Raw genomic sequence first — 15975 nt, 5'->3', positions numbered from 1 at the left:
TACCCAGGACACTCCATCAATTTGACTTTAGGGAAGACTGGACTGTACGTCCGTGAAGTTGGCACTGCCCATTGTTCATATTAATATTATTTGTATGCACATCGTTTGTTTATCGTTTGTTTACGTTTGTTTAACTATTTTCATCGTTTGTTTACATTTCCGTATGTCTTTTTTAAAAATTCAAAATGGGCGAGCTAACTTCACGGTGGCTCGCCCAAAATCATAATTTTGTTTGTTTATCGATGCAGGTTGTTTGTTTATCGTTTGTTTACGTTTGTTTAACTATTTTCATCGTTTGTTTGCATTTCCGTATGTCTTTTTTAAAAATTCCAAATGAGCGAACTAACTTCACGGTGGCTGGCCCAAAATCATAATGTTGTTAAGTTTGCAAGTCATTTGTTTATCGTCTGTGGGCGCGTAAACTTTACTGTCATTATATTATTTTTCATCACGATATGCATCTTTTTAAAAAATGTTAAATGGAAAATTAACTTTATGGTGGTGCAGCGAAAATTCGCTTATGAACTCTACAATTGTAGCAGTAGCATGCATGCTGTGATTAGGTAAACGTAAAAGGCTCTAATAAATTAGTCACTGTTCATCAATCAATTCTCTAATTTTCATATTAAAATGTACGATGGTACTTAGAACTGCCTATACCGTTTTAATACAATGCGATAAAAAATGAGTTGCTGTCTAGTCACCTTTGGAATTTTTGTTTACATGGGAAATTGTACCACAGATTTAAATAGTAATAGTAATAGTTTTTTCCGCTCCCGAACGCTTTTTCCGCTCTCAAAAGTTTTTTTCTGCTCCCGAGCGCTTTTTCCGCTCTTGTGCTTTTTTTCCGCTCACGAGCACTTTTCCCAAGCGCTCGCGATAAACCACTCGAGCACTTTTAGGAGTGTTCGGAACTCGCAAGCGGTCTCGCGTTGAAATTCTGGAATCTACAGGCCACGTTCTATAAGAAATTTTTTTTTCCGGGTCGATCTGAGACAAATTTTTTTTCGGGCCTCAGTATAACCTTCCTTTTTTACCAAAAATCGACCACACCAAAATTTCTCGGGAAAACACTTTTTCTGATTAATTTTGGTGCGTAGAATCCAAAACAATTCGTACTTTTTCGATCAGACTTCTCAATCAAAAGTTATACACTAGAAACCAATTTCGAAAGAAAATTCAAAGGGCTGTTACTTTTGAACTAGTATGCCAATCTTGGAACTGTTTGAAATTATGGATTCTACAGGTCACATTCTATAAGAAAATTTCTTTTCCGGGTCGACCTGAGACAATTTTTTTTTCTGGCCTCAAAAAAGGACAGTGTATAACCTTCCTTTTTTACCAAAAATCGACTACACCAAAATTTCTCGGGAAAACACTTTTTCTTATTAATTTTGGTGCGTAGAATCCAAAACAATTCGTACTTTTTCGATCAGACTTCTCAATCAAAAGTTATAGACTAGAAACCAATTTCGAAAGAAAATTCAAAGGGCTGTAACTTTTGAACTAGTAGCCCGATCTAGGAACTGTTTGAAATTATGGATTCTACAGGCCACATTCTATAAGAAAATTCTGGGCCGATCTGAGCTTTTTTCATACAATTAGAACGCGCGTCGCTCGAGCGGTTTTTTAGAACACTCGATCCATGATGAGTAGCTGTTGAGTCTCCTTTGGAAGTTCAAGTTAAGTACAATCACAGATTTAAATATACTATTTAAATCTGTGGCACAATTTCCTATGTAAACAAAAATTCCAAAGGTGACTCGACAGCAACTCATTTTTTATCGCATTGTATTAAAACGGTAGGCAGTTCTAAGTACCATCGTACATTTTAATATGAAAATTAGAGAATTGTTTGAAGAACAGTGATTAATTTATTAGAGTTTGATCGGAGCTTGGAGAGACTTGGAATTAAAGAAGAACTTCGTAACTTTTTACGAAATGAGATGGGCGACTAAAAATTCATTCGAATGCATCGCTACCATAGCCATATTGATTCAGCAAGATTTAGTTACCCGTGGATGTTTTGTGGAGAAATGAATGAAAATTTTTGATTTTGTAATTTATGTAAAAGTATAGAGTGTGACACGTCATTATTTTTTTGTTCTTTATCTCATTCTGTAAAATCCGATATGGCGTCCATAAGAAATAAGAAAGTAGTGTCATGTAGCTTCTACAACCTACATCTAGCATGCTATGGAAATTCTGGTAACAGAGTGTTAAGATTCTCCGAAACAATTTGTCCATAGCAGGTGCTAACGGGAACCCTCCATTTCCGACCGTTTCAGCTAAGGAAAATGAAAACATTTTCAGTTTCTCGGTGATATCTCGGTTACTTTAAAAAATTTCAAATTCTTTTTTTAGTCACAAAAAAGGCAACGTTGCCCCCACTTAACCTGCACTATATCTCTCGCCGTTTCGGACATCCCAATGATGAACCAAGAATTTGAACAACCCTGTACAAAGAAAAGTAAGTTAAGGCCTCAATGTTCCTATAATAATATGAAACTTAGTGTTGCACAGTCTACACATGCGCATACCTGATGTTTCAAAAATGCGATCTGTTTACCTTTACTAGAAGAATCTTGGGTTAACATTTAAAAAAATATCTGTACAATTAAGAAAGTAAAGATTTTTCGTCTTTGATAAGTGTGCCTGAATATCGCAAACGTTTCAGGCCAAACTATTTGTATTATTAGGGAAAAAGACTTTTAAGATTTTTTTATTTCACTTATCGACCGCCTGCGTGCGGGGTATTTTTGCGATTTTTTAGATCCATCAGATTCCTAAAACCCATAAGATTCTTTGTTCCCTTCGAATTTTTCCGATCCATTGGATTCATGAAATCCTTCCGATTCTTTAAAGTAGGTATTCAATAGATATATTGGGTCGCCCCATTCGGATGCTTCGGGTCCTTACAAAATCATATTTGAATGTTTAATGATTAATTTTCTTCAGGATATTCAGGTTCCTTCGTATCTTCGGATTTTCTTTGTGATTCCTTCTATTCTTTTAGCTCCGTTCGATTTTCCAGTTTAGACTTCATATGGTTCGGATTGTTCATAATGTACCATTCACTTAAATTCGTTTTATGGGTGCGAGCGTAGCACCGGGTGGTCTGGGATGTATTCCACACCTCCTCCACAACCACACAACCGCACCCTCAACAAAGAAGCACTCGAATAATAGAATTATCGTTTACTGGGTGGTACTGTGTTTACTGCTGCACTCAATCATTCTTTCTACATTTCCTTTAGCACTCTCATGATAACTAACAATATATTTTGAAACCTCATAGTGTTGTTAATTGATTGAATGTAGGAAATATTGATATTTATAAATCCTCTAACGAAATTATAGAAAATTTTGCTTCTTTAACCATCCACTAAAAAATTGCGTGTTCAAAAAAACTGTAGGGAGTTGGAGGTTCCCCTCAATTGTAGCATTATTGTAGCGTATGATAAACTGCCTCTGGACTAACCTTGAATTTGCATGCAGTTGGACGTATAATTTGTCAGCACCCTTGAAACAATAATTTAAAATTTTATAATTGTTATTTTTAAAGTCCTGTTTTAGATCCATTTTGGGTCGGTTAAAAAAATCAGCAAAAACTTAGTATGCCTCATAGTCGTTGAAGAATTCATTTTCAGTGAGATAAGTGGAATTTATATTGATACGTCTTAAAGAAAATTAATTGCAACGTTTTATAGTGCAACTGTCATCTCTAACTAAATAAAGGTGACCGTTAAAAGGTAATCATAGATAACAAGGCGGATGTCTTAAGTTACGTAATCAATCAAAGTAAAGCTAGGTAATGCAAATGAGTGCAGATAAAGGTCTCATCTAAACAACCAACTAACATTTTATGACGATACTATTTGTACGGGCAAAAAAAGTACAAGTAGTAGGTAGATAACGCATTGAAAAGAAACATAAATTGTATCTTGATTAACAATAACACATATCAGCAATAATTTACCTTTGAAGAGAGAGGGGCTTTAATTTATAAAAACCAAAAATGTCCAAAAGAAGCACCGACTAAATTTTCTAACAATAGGCAGATTACAATAGACAATATAGCTATGCTTACTGTCACGTCACATTAGTTATGATTGATCGAGTTCGGTTTCAGACCAAAATGTACCTTAAATCCCGAACCACAAGTACAATAACCGTGTGATAATTTTCAAATATGAATGCATGTGAGAAAGGGACGTTCCGGTTGAACGTAGACAGCTTGGCCCCTTGTTCCAGTAAAATTTTAGGGTGTGATTTTTTGTAAACAACTATTTTTATTTTATTGCCGTTTTTATGTTTTATTGCGCTATACAGTTTATTATACTTTTTGTACTTAAACAAGCTTATTGTTGCATTATTTGATAATCCTCCCAAGGACCAAATTCCTCGCTTAGGTCAACGAAACTACAATTGACTATTATGATCGGGGTAGGTAAAGACCGTCATCTGCAACATCCACCGTGTACATGAAGAGAACATTAATTTTAATCGTGAATACTAACTACTTGCAAAATTACACCAAGTACAAATAATAAACAACATTCATTCATCAAGCATCACACATCAAAACCACTCAGATTAATCAAAATCCCAACCGGGAACGTGTCTACAAAGCACACTTCACATAATCGTTTTACCAACACATCATCAGCAAGAAGACAACAAATACATCTCTTGATGATTACATAACACCCTTCTAGTTCTTGAATTCAGTTCTTGTTTACCCCTCTCATTCAAATAAATCCACTTGGTAGGCTCTTGTATAGTAAAAATCCCCATTATCGTTTTGCAGGTCCTTTATAAATGTAAATAGCGATGTGAGTGCAAATATTGCAGCGGATGCTACTGACGTACACCCCTAAAGACGGTCATTAGCACGCGAAACCCTGCCGCGCCACAACCACATTGGACTGACACATACACGTCAAGTAACGCCTCCGCACATATCTCAAAAATCTTTTTTTAACAATCTCGAAATAACATCAAAGATTAATTAAGATCGAAGCTCGAATCATAAACATCGTCCTGCCTTTTGTACGTGATAATTGATTAATATCGTATAGAGCTTGAATTAAAACGTGGGATATCTTCGACAGGATGCATCATTCAGCAATGCATTAGCATCGGACTGAGGTCAATTCATTGTCCATCAATTTAGAGTGCTTTTTTTTCTACAATTCATTCTGCCTAAGCTCGATCAAGCTGAGAATAAATACCTACAATGGCTCGCTTATCGCAATAAATCACCGAAAAATGCTTTTTTGCAAAATAAAACTTTTTATTGTCAGTTCTGTTCAAAGGATCCGTTAATGCATTCGAGTGTGAAAATAAACACCTTTTATAAGACTATTAATTAGGAAATGAATAAAGGATGTCGCTTTTTTTTATTATTACACCCCTCTGTTAAGGTTTATTGTGGGACAAAATTCACGCATGTAGGTACCTATGCTGCGAATGTCATTTCTATATTTAGTTCGGAGATGTTAACCTGGGAATTTGGTAATTTCCGTCGTTTTATTAATATGGATGGTCATAAAATAATTTATGGCGTTTTTAATTTTTTGGTTTACAGTTTTGCAGTATATTAGGCAATCGATATTAATTTTGATGAAGTCCGTGTGTTCCCCGTGATATCAAATTAACATAACCACTTAAATGTCAAGGATACAATTGTGACAACAACTATAGACTAAGGGGTAATTAATGATATGTAATAATGGCACCCTTCCAGGGCCAGCTCTAGAAAATTTGGCGCCATCCACTACCAATGTTTTTATTGCAGTAGGATAGGAAAAAAGAACTACTTTTTACTTGCACTTCTCAGTTTTAATATCCTATTACACAGTATACACATTTCAAAATGAATGTGTAATTATTGTTAATCTTTGTCATAAAAATGATACTAAGGAATTAAATTTAAGAAGTCGCCGTAAGTGTTTTCAAAGTCGCCCAATTTGGGATATATCGCAAATGTTATACAACAGCATTTTTGGGTTTTGTATCGCTCATTTTGGCAAAATGATTTTGCGATAAATCATCCATGCGGAATGCGCCCCTCGGGCCTTTGCGCCCTAGGCGGTCGCCTAGTTCGCCTATACAGTAGAGCCGGCCCTGCACCCTTCAATTTCTTAAACAAAACAAACAACAGTTTCTTAGTAAAAATATGCCACTTGGTGTGAACTTATAACATCGAAAAAGTCGCATTTGTCTTACCCTCAAAGTTAATAGTCTCCAAACACTCTTTCCCGAGCAGATGAGTGCCTACCTAGTACTAATTGAGGATTGCCTATACAAGGCCTAATATGCTGGAGCTTATATATAGGGATGAGAGCCCCTCTGTAGCTAACAGAGTGAGTTATAGGAAGATTCGCCCTGAAAAATTCTAGATACACACCAACAAGAATTCAGTAATGGGTAAAGGATCGCCCCAGGTCCTTTATCATAAACGGATAGCGGGTTAACAGTATAGGTTCATCAGAATTTCCCCCATAAATGTCTCTTTACTTACAACACTTCGCCGACATTCCCTTACGTCGATTATGCTTTAAAACAGCCTTATTCGTGGCATAAATACGCTGACCACAAATTAAACAATAGGCATTTTTCGATATGTCGTGCTTTAAATTTTTCATACTATTTGTGGCATTCCTAATCGCACAGAGTTCACGTAACATCCTTGAATGTGGATGTGCTGCTTTAAGTTATGCTTACGTCAACTTCCAGAAATGTTGATTAACACCTGAAATAAATCTTGACACGAATAGGAAAAAGATCTGACATGTAAACTCTGGGTTTCGAATAAACACATGGTTAATTGACCCAACTCACTATACATTTACAAATATCCATGCCCATACCCGGATTCGAACCAGGGATCCTTAGCACCATAGTCCAGCTTTAACTGAACTGAGCCACACGCTCACATAACGTTGGTTAACTTGCTTCTGCAGTGATTCATTATAAAAAAATAGCCAACTGCGTCTTCAACAAAACAAATCAGGCTGAATGTCCGTAATTTAGCGTAAAAAGATGGACACGTTTTTCAACCGTCGCCATAACTAACAGTAGTTACAGTTTCGTTTACTCGTTGCTTCTTGTATTTAAGAAAAACCACTTCCAACATCAAACTCTCTCTTTTAAAAAAATGCTTCGTAACACCTTATCTCTTAAAAGCGATAAAACATGCGCGTTAATTAATTTTCGCTTGATAAATCTCATTATCGCAGACGACCGGATTTGTCTTACTTCTAACACTTATCTTAATTGAATAAATTACAAAAGCGATAAAATTTAAACAAGAATTACCACATTTTTAATAGGAGAAAAAATAACACAGAGATATATATTCAAATGAAACGAACCAACTCCGTGTCTATTCCGTAAATAATCCCGCAGATTTAATTAATTGATATATTCTAATATACAGGGGGTTGTGTCATTGTTTTTCGTGTTAAGACAACAATACGGGCAATATGAAAGTATTTTATTTGAAAGGTAGTACGTCTTAACCAATTGAGAGGAGGCAGTTCGGCAGTCCATTCCTCTTTTTCTCCACTGAATGTTAATGGAATGGAAGGTCTTTTGCAGAAACTGGTTTGATTAATAGATGGACAAGGTGTCTACCAATGTAGTATTATTTGTTTTGAGTCACCCTGTACTTTTCAGTTATAGGGAAGTTAGTGCAGGATGCGCAACTAATTTTTTTCACGTCACTCGGAATAACAGGAGGAATATCGTTATAAGTATTTTCCTGATTGAGGCTGATATATTAAACTTCTAGTCTCGTTTATGTGCTCCACGCGGATTTAATCATCAAATCCAACCGACATAACACCTCAAGAATCCAAAATCACAACGAAAAGCCGCTTTCCATCAGAATTATAGCTAGATGGACCCTATTTTCGGATAGGTTCCCCAGGCACTAGGCAATTTTCTTTATTTTTTAGCGCATTTCCACAAAAATAAAAAAAAAATGCGCTATTGTGGCCACTTTGTCCGTCCGTCCGTCCGTCCGTCCGCTACTTTTGCGACGCTACTAGTTCTTTATCTTAAGAGCTATTGTTCTACTTTTTTCGCTATTTGGTTCGCTATGGTGTCGAGTCTTGTACCAAGGAAGGAATTTTTTCTGCGTTTATTGCTAAAAAAGTTATTGTAAAAAAACCAACAAACCGTTTTTTACATGTTCTATCATTTTACACTTTTGCCGTTTATTAACCATCCTAGAGATCTTTTATAATTTTGTATTCTTGTCTGTCGTCTGTCTGTTGGTCTGTCCGTCTGTTCCTGTGCCTGTCTGTCCCTCTATCTATCCGTGTGAACGATAATTTTGTTTAGAAATGTCCGATCGCTTTTACATCTCCGTTAGTTATGAACTGAATTGCATGAAATTCAATATGGGCATAGCCTTAGCCATATAATACGCAATGCCAAAAGTTGAGTCTAACGCCAGTTTCAAAATTTGGTTTTGCGCATGTGCAGTGCGAACTTTTTTATTTATGGAAGAATTTAAACGAAATTTGATACATAGGCACTTGGAATAAAGAAAAATCTAACGCCAGTTTCAAAATTTGGTTTTGCGCATGCGCAGTGCCCACTTTTTTATTTTTTGGTTATGGCTTGGTTTATTTTATTGGTGCTATAAGAAACAGCTTGTGGTCTTATATGAAACCGCTTGCACGCTGCCGGTAGCACGATCCTAAAATCGTGAAAGAGATTTTATCTTTTTTGCGCTAATGTCCGACATGTTTTGATTTTCGGTACCTCCGGATCTGCACGTGGCATTTAAGTTCCAGACCACCATCAAACTGAGAGGGAAATACGCCAAAGCGCTTAAATGGTACCACATAACGGGCAATCTAAAATGAGTTTCTTTCGAGTCTCCCTTGGAAGTTCAAGTTAAGTACAATTTCCCATGTAAACAAAAATTCCAAAGGTGACTCGAAAGCAGCTCATTTTTGATCGCATAGTTTAATGGTAGTCACTCAGAATTAAGTTTTGGAAAGGTAGTACCATACCTATCTTATCTGAACAGGTCAAACCTCCCACCACTTCAGGAAGGTTTTATTCCTGTTGTTGAAGAGGATCGGCAATAAATAACTCATGTACCTAACTCTGGTCTGCTCAAATTCTTTGAAAGCTTCATAGTTTTCAGTAATGCGCCTAGATTTGAAAAGGCGAAGAAGCTCTTTGCGTTTTCCTTATAAAGACAGGTTCCAAGTTGTGCCCCCCGTGTTTAGTGGATGTTTCCTAAATTCCTTTGCGCTCTCGGACTTTCAAGATCCACATCACTTTCTTAGCAGAAACATCTCAATCTGTAGTTTCATTTAAGAGGTTTTCTAAACTTTCAAATGGGGAAGAAAAGGAATGGTACCGTGTGACATTCTGGTATTCTGTAATATTCTTCTTGTACTCTCTAATAGAGTTTTGCGGTTATTTGACATTTCTTTCTCTCCAATGCATTCTGATGTTTTGTCAAAACTGAAAATAGAATTGAAGAATATTTAAACTATACGATAAAATACCAGAGAATCAATATTAACATTTGCCTTGGTAATTATGTATGAAGAAGATGGAGTCTTCATTTGACACTTCGGCCAGAGCTAGAAACGAGGATCGACTATACGGAAGGTCAGTAAATGGAAAGAAACAACTTTAAATGTGCAAAATTTGTGAACACGTGTGTCTTAGATTTACCGTGGTTCGTTGTCTGATGCAAATTTGCGAAGGGCCTTTTAAAGATAACATCGCGGCTGCCGGTCTTTCTTCCCATTCCCATTATCCGCCTTGAGCTATTTGCCCATTCTTAACAGCGATAACGTTTATTGTATACTGTTAACTAGTGGGTTGAGATAATTCTACCTGTGAAAAACACCTACAACTGCAGCAGCAGCATATACTATAACATTTCAGAAAAATATCAAATCCTATCCAGGGTCTTTATTTCGTACTTCCTTCTCAACAAAACAGTGAATGGGCTCAACACTGCCTTACAAAAGAACAAAACCTTTCGGCATTCGTAACGCGTGTATATTTTAGCGAAGCTTTTGTTAAACATGAATAGAATAAAACTGTGCAGTGGATTCAATACTTTGAATAGCCAATATAATACATTGTCATATGGTCTTTTCGCCAATGACAATACATTTGTGTGTGGCATTAGAGAATAGGGTATTACTGTAACAATGCGCGGTCATGCATCGAAACTCTTGGACCCAAATATGCTCATTCGTAAAGGTAACATTCCGGTGCTGTGTACTGTCCGTTCATTTCGTAGGACACAAAAGAAGACAGAAATAACGATTACATTTGCATCCACTTTACGACTCTCTTATATATTTGAGATGGTCGTATAAACTTATTTGCCTTAGTCGATGTAAACTTTGTGAATCATCATTATTAGTTTTACTGCGTTCAAGAATAATGAAAATGGGTACCTTAACCCCCACATTTTACACAAAATTGCAAAAATACGGTAAACAAAGTAATTCAGGTGGCACTTAACTGGGAAATAAAAATTTTACCAACTGCAATCTCGCTACCGATTAATGCGATATTTGCGTTCGGTTTGAGTGAATTACTAAGCAGTGTTAGCTTTGTGGAGTAATTAAAACGCCTCCAATTGATTGAGAGAGTTGGTGCAGCAATTCGACACCGCGTCGTAACACAAATCAAACAAACGCCCTCAACAACCCGATTAAATTGAGGGTCGTATTACATTTAGACTTTGTGTTTGCTAACTTATTGCGGTGATAAATAATTATAGAAGGTATTGATGCTTATTTGCATAAAAATGATTGTGCAAAGTGTAATAATAATAAACAAGATTTAAATCTCCACTCTCTTCAACGTCGAGTTCATCCCCCTAGTTCAACTCAAGACCACTTCGGATCATGAGATTTAAATCGCTTAATGTGGTTTTTGATTGAATTTATTTTTAATTAATGTCTATTTTTGTGTTTATTGAGCTGTCACGTTTGCGTGGCTGATAAATTAAAGATTTCCTTCAATGCATTATTTAACAAATTTGGTGTTTACTTTAATTAAAAACCGTAAAACTTTTTAATTAAGTTTGTCGCGGCTTTTTTTTTCTACAGACGTGTTAGTGACGAGGGGTCACTCTGGGGAAATGGACCAGGTGTTAAAAAAATTGTATCCTAAAGCCGCGGCCATAAGGATGTTGGACAACATTCCGAATAGCCATAACCCCTCTTCCTATAATAGAATAAAATATATAGGCTTCCTTGAGATGCTTTATATGAGGAGATTGTGAGTGCGAATGGGTGACACAGTTCAGTTACCCTGAAAAGAATCCCCACATTAGCATGGGTTAACTGAGATCGCCAAGAGGCTTTTAACTGAAACTCGTCCTTTATATGCGCCTCTTGTTCAATGTACGTGTAATACGTCATTAAAATTGAAATATACCCCTCGTCATTGAGTTATGGCTCAAAATTAATGTTCAGAAGTCATTAAATTTTTTATACCGTATAATTACGGGTTTAATTCGCCTACAACGTATAAATACAAATACGAAGTAATCAGTTTTTCCGAATTTGGTAACGTTTGCAGTTTATACCTCGCAATCGTATTGCATTTAGTATGCACTCGTATGAAGGGCTAAGGTAAAATTGTTAAGATCCATACAGTTAGAAACATACATTTCCAACACGTATACGTATAATGCACATATAATATTATATACCGTATTTTTGCTCTATTTAATGATCAAAAGTATTATTTTTTTACCCTTCAAATTTTAATAAAAAACTGTTTTTAAATACTTGAGTATCATGCTGACACCGCAAGCACTAAAACTCATTTCAACGCCAATTATTCACTATTTAATAGTCAAATAAATTTCGTTGGTTGCCGCTAGTTTCGTTTTGTATAAAATACAGGGTCCTGCAACAGGGCGTCAGACTTTCCTAGCTTATACTTCGTAAAAAATATAAATTGCAAGTTGGAAAACACTCGATGTGTCGAACTACTCAGCGCATTTCTGTGCAATGGATCGAAGTTTTATTAGAAAACTCATTTTATGTTCCAAGTTTCATTAAGAAGGAAACTTTTTGCGCTGCATGCGAAGAATTGTGACACGAAGCTATAATGCTTCAAACGCGAGCATTCTACGATGATTGCTTTGAGAGTAATTTAAAAAACCTTTGCAGCCGATCGGCTGACCGACAGACCGGCCGACCGATCCAACAACCAAAGTGAATATATAAGCGCTACTTTTTTTCAAAAACACGCTAAAAACGTTTTGTGCAAATGTCAATTATTAGACGGTTGCGTAACTATAGAAATTGTTTTGGAATGTACCGGGTGTCCCATTTTGATGGTGTAAATAATTGATTTATTTAAATACAACATCCCGTATATTTTTAGTTGCGTCGATGTCATTTATTAACCTCTACATTGAAACCAATTAACTATTTGTTCTTTTGTCAGTTTGCGTTTGATTTTTACATACCTATTCTGGGAAAGTGACCCTGTATACACCATCGAAGGCTGTGTGTCGGTTCTTTCTCCGCTACTTTCACTCTTCTTTCCTTCTCCATCATTTCTCAATATCTATTTCTCTTTTCTGCACACTATTTGCTCCACACCTTTCGTTTTTCTCTCCCCTCTTTTTTAGTTATTTGTTACCACGTTGTTTCTTTTTTATACTCTCCTTTATATTATTCCACTTCTCCTCTGTATTCACTCCTATTTCTTCACCTTTTTCCTCTAGTCTCCCTCTATACAGCGCCACCGTGACACGTGTGTCTTGCCCATAGCTGTATCTGTCATTGCGTCTCTTCATATCTTAATCTTATCTTCTCGTTAAGACTCAATTCCATCTCAATTACCGACCTCCCTCTTCCTCCTATGTATGAGAATGGCACGTCCCTATCCCCCTCCATTTTTCCGTTTAAACTTCACCAACCTCTCTTTTCTGATAATTCCAGTAACACCTCTCCCTCTTTATTGCATCCTTTATCTCTTTATTTTCTATTTTGTGGTCCTCTTCCTATATCAATTTGTTTCTTTGTCTTATTAGCCGCTCTTTTACTCATTCCATCAACGTCTCCATTGCTTTTTCCTTGTTTTCCTTCTGAAAAGAATTATGGAAGAAGTTGCAATTACGTATCTCAAGAAAGATTGGTCGGTAGAGGGGACCACATTTCTAGCAAATTCCTATGAAATAAGTTAATTAAATTTCAATTTTTCATCGAGTTCCTCGAAAGCGTTTTTCTGTCCGGCACAGTTTTTTATAATACAGGGACTGCTTTTTAAAATTGCACAAATCGGTCACTAATTAAACGTAGCTGTCTTCAAGAGGCAAGAGGCAAGGACAGTTTTTAAGAAAACTTCCGAATTTTAAATTGATCAGATGAATATTTCTATATAATCGACTTCTTTTAATTCCTTTCACCTCATGTAAGGTACTGCGAACACTCATAAAGAAATGTTAAAAATGGTAATTGCTTATACAATTATTACACAATTAGCAACTCTTAAAGAAATCTCTGAGAATGAAAATAGAAACCAATTGATGTTATGACTCTACTATGATACTAACTTATTACTTCTGTATAAATTTGTACATTATGTATTAATTAAAGCAAATACATTTGGCACTTTTGAAATATGTGTCCGCCAGAGCTTGAGGAAGTGGGTTATAGTATTCAATGGTTATAGGTATTACACCAACAGGGCCTTTATATGTTAGAAAGACAATGCTTCATTTTGCTATGTTTAAAAGGGAATTCCCAGGACTGCAGTCGCAAATCATGACGATTGACAGGCTACAAAAAGGTTATGACCTTTTTTCAGATTTTTCCGTTTAAACCCTTAAAGTTATGCCGACGTTATCCAGATTGACAAGGATTAGAATAAAGTCAAAGGGTAAAATTTTTGCGTCCTAATCTAAGAAGACCGACGACTTTAAACTTTTGCGAAACAATTGTGGTATGACGATAATCTGGTAAACCTGTTCTATTCATCTATTCACGGTATTATTATTACTCTTTACACAGCTTGAAATAACGTGTAGGATTTGGCATTTTGCATTAGTAACAATCTAAAAGGGCACAGCGATTTCTGCGATTCAAAAGCGTTGAGGTACAGGTTTTCACTTTGTACTTCCGCCGCGTACCTACCCCTAAAACATATTTTTCTGCACAGATTGTTCAAATTTCCCACAAATAATTTGTGGTATACCTAAAATGATATTTGAAAGGCATCCGTAGCTTTGCAAAAAAAATTCGTGAAAGGCTTGGAATACATTCGTGGATTTAATTTAATTAAAGCGATTCCTAAACGAAACTCCAAGCTTGATGTTTGAAAAAGATTTGAAGCCTAAATATTGCTTTCACAGTTTTGAGTGTGCACAAAAAGATTTCAAGCTGCGATTCAGAGTGAATTAGCTCCATCAAGTGAGCCACCACAATTAAAGAAAAAATGTGTAATGGAACTTGTTAGATACTGCTGTTGTTGTGTTAAAATCTGCTGATCCAATGTATGTTTCCTTGAATTGAAAAGCATGGGCCAATTTAATTCTCAGCCATTCCTCGCTTTTTTTATGGTGCACATTCCACTACTACTTTAACGAGTTGTGCTCGGAGCATAATGAATAGTGCCCTCCCAATTTACGACAATAGTCTTACGGCACTTGATAGTTCTGCACCCAAATCTCGGAGGTCAACTTGACTCTTAGTCCCCACTTTTTTTATGATATGGAATAAGTAATAATGGCAATTAGTAAGTTGTGCTCGACATATATGGCATTGTGCCGTTTAAATTTTCGAAAATGCTGTACCCGCCCAACTGCAACTTGACTCTCAACCCTCACGTTGCTTACTGTATGGAATCAGCAATAGTGGTAATCACTTGAGCTCGATGCATATTGGATTGTGCCGTTCAAATTTCCAAAAAAAGTTTTACGGTACCACATACCTACCTCATGCACTGAAATATCGAGTACCAACATGATTCTCAGCCCCCACGTTTTTCTATATATATATATATGGAATAAGTAAAAATGGCAATCCAATTATGCTTGATGAGTATTGAATTGTTCGATTAAAATACACTTTCATGGTACTTTCTGTTCTCACATGCATGCGGAACCAAATATAGACGCTCAACCTCCGGTTTTTTTAAAGATAATATGGAATAATGCTAATTAATTGTGCTCGATGTCCCTATAACGGGTTGTACCAAATATCTGGTGCCAACTTAACTCTCAGTCATGTTTTATTTGTTACTTGATTAGGCGCACGTTATGTAGATAAATATGTGATCAATATTCAATCAACGCTTGGAATCGGAGAAAACTTTCGATGTTAATATCTTTTTTGCTAGGTAAGTATTAGTTCACAAATATACTAAAACACAATGTCCTGGACAATTTCAATGTTGGTAAAATGTTAAAACGCAAACATCATTTGTTCACCAGATTCATGAAAGAAACGTCAAAACGCACTAATTTGATGTACCAATACTATAAAGTTTGTGGACTGATTTCTGAAAAACGAAAGTAAATACTACACGTATTTTTCATTGTTGTTAGAAAACAATGGAAACGACAGAACGAAATTAACATAAAAAAAATCAAAAACCATTGCCGTTCCCACGAATATATCGCAAACATGTGTTTGGCTGCCTTAAAATTCTTACATTTTTTCAACAGTATAATATCCTAACCCAGCCCATGTGGCGTTGAACCTGGACTGCAGTACTAAGGGTCCCTGGTTCGGGCATGGATATTTGTACCCGTAAATGTATAATGGGTTATTGGGTTGGTAGAGCGGCTTTGGCTGAAACCCCGCCCACTCAAAAGTAAAGACAAAAATAAATAAAAATAAAATAGCCGATTAAATTGTGACGTTTTCGCCAAATTTGTTGCTTAGAATACGTCAATTTACCACGTAACAAAATCCCGAGTGCGAAATAAGGACAGTAAGATAGCAATTT

Source organism: Photinus pyralis, unplaced genomic scaffold (genome assembly GCF_008802855.1).
Source record: "Photinus pyralis isolate 1611_PpyrPB1 unplaced genomic scaffold, Ppyr1.3 Ppyr1.4_LG5, whole genome shotgun sequence".
In the NCBI taxonomy this organism is placed as follows: Eukaryota; Metazoa; Arthropoda; class Insecta; order Coleoptera; family Lampyridae; genus Photinus; species Photinus pyralis.
The sequence above is the reverse complement of the archived record's forward strand: the minus strand, read 5'-3'. Positions refer to the sequence as shown.